Raw genomic sequence first — 5,288 nt, forward strand, 5'->3', positions numbered from 1 at the left:
TGAGAACTGACATCTTCATAACATTAACATTTCTTACCTATAAACAGTATTCTCTATTTATGTAGATTTGTAATATCTTTGCAAATGATTTTCAGTTTTTTCTTCCTCATGTTTCATAACTTTTAAAAACAATTCCTGGGTATTTTATTTTTGTTGTTAATGTAAATGGCATTTGTTTCTTAATATATTTTCTAACTGTTGCTGATGTTAAAATGCAATCGTTTTGTATATTAAATTTCTCTCTAATAACGTTGATAATTCTAATAATTTGTAGAATCGTTGGGTTTTCTACATACACAATAATATAATCTAAAAATAATAAAAATTTTGGATTTTTATTCCAATTCTTATATCTTTTACTTAGAATGTTTGTCTTATCCTGTTGGAGAAGGCTGTCTTGGGCACTGTTCAATAGGAGTGATGATTGGTACTTTTTGTCTGGTTCCTGATTACTAGTGAAAACTTTCAGTGTTTCTCCATGAAGTCTGACCTTTGCTTTCAAATTTTAGCATGTCCTTTATTAGCTTATGAAAGTTACCTTGTATCTGCTTTGCTTATAGTTTTCATTATAACTGGATGCTGATTTTCTCAAACGCTTTTTCAGTATCTGTTGAGTTGATGGTACAATTTTTCTTCTTTAACTTATTAATGTGGTGTATTGCTTAATTGATTTCCTAATATTATGCTCAACTTGCATTCTTGGGATAAATACAACTTGCTTATGAAATATTAACCTTGTGAACATTGTTGGATTGCTAGTAATTTGTTTATATTGGCCTGTACTTTTTCTTTCTCATATGATCCTTACTGGAATTTCACACCAAAAGTATGCTGCCTTCATAAAATAAGTTCCAGATTGTTTCCTATTTTTAAGACTTCTCTGCAATTGTTTTCGAAGATTGGGATCTTGCATATCACTTTTCCTTTTGATGTTTTGTAGAACCCACATGTCCCTAGAGTTTTCTTGATGGAACAATTTTTAACCACTGATGTCAATTTTTTCTTGAATTGGTTTCAATGTTTCATTATTCTACGATTTTTTCCATTAAAATTTTTAAATATTATTTGCATAAAGTTGTTTATATGTATCCACTACATTTTTAGTGTCTGCAACCTCTGTCGTGAAGTCCTTTTTTCATTCCTGATATTAATTATTTTTAGTCTTTTTTTTTTTTTTTTTTTTTTTTTTTTTTTTTTTGAGACGGGGTCTCGCTCTATCACCCAGGCTGGAGTGCAGTGGCCCGATCTCAGCTCACTGCAAGCTCCGCCTCCCGGGTTGACGCCATTCTCCTGCTTCAGCCTCCCGAGTAGCTGGGACTACAGGCGCCCGCCACCTCGCCCAGCTAGATTTTTGTATTTTTTAGTAGAGACGGGGTTTCACGGTGTTAGCCAGGATGGTCTCGATCTCCTGACCTCATGATCCACCCATCTCGGCCTCCCAAAGTGCTGGGATTACGGGCTTGAGCCACCCCGCCCGGCCGTCTTTTCTATTTTTACCTTAATCAGTCTTGGCAGAGGTTTGTCAATTTTATTGGCCTTTCAAAAAATCAATCTTTAATTTTGTTGCTTTCCTAATTGCATTTATGCTTTCTATTTTACTAATTTCTGTTGTTGTTTCTATCATATATTTTCTTTGAGTCAATTTTGCTATTTTTTTCTAACTTCTCAAAATGTAGGCTTACCTCATTAATTAATTCCTTCTTCTAACATAGGTATTTAAGGCTATACATTTTTTTTCTAAGAACTACTTTAGCCCAATCCTAATATTTTTGATATATAGTGTTTGTTTATTGTTACCCATTTAAAATACTCTCCAATTTCTACTACACAATTTAATATTAAGTTTAGTAAAATGTTATAAGCAATTTGTAATATTGCATAACTCCCAAACTCATTTAATATTGGACAGATTTGTATTCACATGATGGATGCTTAATATTAACTTACGGTGTTTTGCTGCTCACAATGTTGCTATTGTATTTTATCTGTGATTCCTTTGTAGGAATCCTTTTTAGCCATGTCCTTTGGAAACCATAAATTTCATCTAAATTAGTATAAACAAAGTACCTATGTCACCATGTGAAGAAAGGTGACGAATGAATGAAAGTGCCACTGTGCAGCCTTCCCCATTGTGACATGCCCACTCTTTCCTCAGAATACACAGGATTGGCATATCACAGGTCACCATCTGACTTACTAATCAAGTGAAAGTATCAGTGTTAACTAATGTATTAATTGTTAGTAAAGTTTAATGTAATTCACTTGATACTAAAAAAAAAAAGTCAATAAAGTTGGATGTTTTCTCATCATCCCCAAGGGGATTTGGAGTCCATGCAGCTGGGGCAGTAATTCTCTTCCACAGATGCTAATAGTGGGACAGCATCCTTCAAGGAGGACATGTCAGCCTCTGAGACACGAAAGATGGACATCTTGGCTAATGAAAATTTGCAAAGGAGACAGTGCTTCTCAAGAGGAAGGCATATCACAATCTCTGGGAGGTGCAAGAGATTTTTCATGTTTATCATATGAGGCCCTGGCATTAAAAGATTGAAAACACACTGATACAGACTGAAGAATAACTAGACTACATGTTTCAACTTTACTCTGCAAAAGCACTTTCTTTCCACAGAGCTATCAGTAGATACTGTGTGGTAGATATCTGGAGGTCAACTAGGCTCTGTTGACAAGCATTAAGAGAACCATCACTTTTATGCCCAGCTAAGCTGGGATATCCTCAATACACACCAATAATTATCATTCCCTTTTCCACCACAGTTCCCAAATTTTCCAACCTGCATTCTTCTTTCCATCTAAATTTAAAATTGGGAAAGAGTGTGAGACAGCCAGGGAGATGATGACAAACAAGGGCCCTGGGACGCTGGGCAACAAATTGCCTTTATTCTTTGATATCTCATTTGTCAAAGTGGATGTTGTGTAAAATAACTTAAATTAGTGGTTATGTTTATGAGGTATGCAAAAATGTTCTTCCATGAGAAATATCATATAGAGATACTTAAGTATGTTTAAGTGAAGAAAGTTCTCACTTTTCTAATTCAGTGCCCACCATCTAAAATGACGCTTGAATGATTCATTCCAGAAACACAACCTCATGCATTTTAATCACGCTCAACAAATGTTTCACAAGACACATATCAGTAAGTTGCTTACCAGCAAATATTGTACCCTACATGATAGACCAGTCATTCTAATTATACTTTAAAAGGAACAGAAATGAAAACAACTTACAAGAACTTCTCCTATTACTATTCTTGCTGCTCAAGCATAGAAAACAAGAATCTCCCTTTCCACATCTGCTTGTACAAAGGGTCATGCTTCCATGACTTGCCAGGAACTTGTCTTAGTTCTTGGAATAGTAAATATATTTTAAAAAGAACGGAATCTTAGACTCAATGGCAAGATTAGTCTGCTCTGTAAAAGTTAACCACGAGCAAATACAACCTAAAACCTACTGAATATTTTTTAGGTTTTCTTCAAGGTGAGAGTGTGTTTATTATTTTAAGAGTATATGTTGGGAAGTGAGTGTTAGGGAGATGTTGATCAAGGATACCAAATTTCAGTTAGACAGGAGAAATAAATTCAAGAGTCACCATGGTAACTACAGTTAATAGCAATGTATTGCAGTCTTGAAAATCACTAAGAGAGTAGATTTTAAATGTTCTCACTACAAAAAAAAAAAGTAAGTATGTGAGATAATGGATATGTTAATTACCTCCATTTAACCACTCCACAATGTATACATACGTCAAAACATCATGGTGTACATGATCTTTAGGAAGCTGAGGCAGATGGGTCACCTGAGACCAGGAGTTCAAGACCAGCCTGGCCAACGTGGCTAAACCCCTGTCTCTGCTAAAAATACAAAAATTAGCTGTGCATGGTGGTGCATGCCTGTATTCCCAGCTACGTGGGAGGCTGAGGCAGGAGAATCGCTTGAACCCAGGAGGCAGAGGTTGCAGTGAACCGAGATTGTGCCACTGCACTCCAGCCTGGGAGACAGAGCAACATTCCATCTCAAAAAAATAAGTTAATTAATTAAATAAAATTTAAAAAAAATTTTTTTTAAATAGTAGATGTCATCTTTCTGAGGAAGGCTTCCCTGGGCCTCAAAGATAGCAGAGCTGCCCACACAAGTGCTCCCTAGCTTCTCCTACTTATTTCTATTACAGTACATATCATACTCCATAGCAATTGCTGTTTACTTGTCTTCTACTAAAATATAATCTTCTTCAAGCAGGTATTAATCTATTTGACCCTCAGTACTTAGCACAGTGCTTTCTTGGCCCATAGTAGGAACTCAAAAAAATACCTGTTAAGTAAATCTCAAACTTTCACTAGACTACAGATGAATATACATATTTTATCTAAAATAAATCCCTGATACTATGAACTAACCACTCCACTGACTCTCATCTCCTATAATCGTGGCTTTCAAAGTGGTCCCTAGACTGGCAACATTAGCATCACCTGGGAACTTGTTGGAAATACACATTCTCAGACCCAACCCCAGACCTGCTGGATTAGAAACTCTGGTGATGCGACCCAGCCATCTATAGGTTAGCAAGCCTTCCAAGTGTTTCCAGTATATGGGGAAGTCTGAGAAGCACCACCCTGTATGATTTTACGATCCAAACAGGTGCATTGCACTCACAAGGTGGGTAATTTGCTAAACATATACATTGATGAAATCTCTAGCCGAGCTCACCACCTTGGAAAAGAGGCACGTTATAGGCTATCTGTGGATTTTACTGAAGATATAAAAAGGCTAGATGAGATATTAGACTTAATTTTACACATGCACACATTGCCAAAAATGTTGGCATTGAAATAGAATGATCAAATAGACTGCAGACTTTCAAACCGTGTTCCTTGGTCCTTAAAATTCTTGCAGTCTCTGCAAGTGCTACCGCAGACAGAATAGATGGGGCTGCAGCCTTCTCAAACTCCACTGCAAATAGAGCATCTTCTGTTTGTTTCTGTATTCTGCATTGGGGTTTTCTATAAGATTTCATGTGAATAAAGGATTCATGCTCTGACACCAAACAAGTTTCAAAACCACTGACACAGTGTCTTTTTTTTTTTTTTTTTTTTGTTTTAAAGTTTTATTTTATTTTATTTTTTTTTTATTATACTTTAAGTTCTAGGGTACATGTGCATAACGTGCAGGTTACATATGTATACATGTGCCATGTTGGTGTGCTGCACCCATCAACTCGTCAGCACCCATCAATTCATCATTTATATCAGGTATAACTCCCCAATGCAATCCC

Source organism: Piliocolobus tephrosceles, chromosome 13 (genome assembly GCF_002776525.5).
Source record: "Piliocolobus tephrosceles isolate RC106 chromosome 13, ASM277652v3, whole genome shotgun sequence".
Lineage (NCBI taxonomy): Eukaryota > Metazoa > Chordata > Mammalia > Primates > Cercopithecidae > Piliocolobus > Piliocolobus tephrosceles.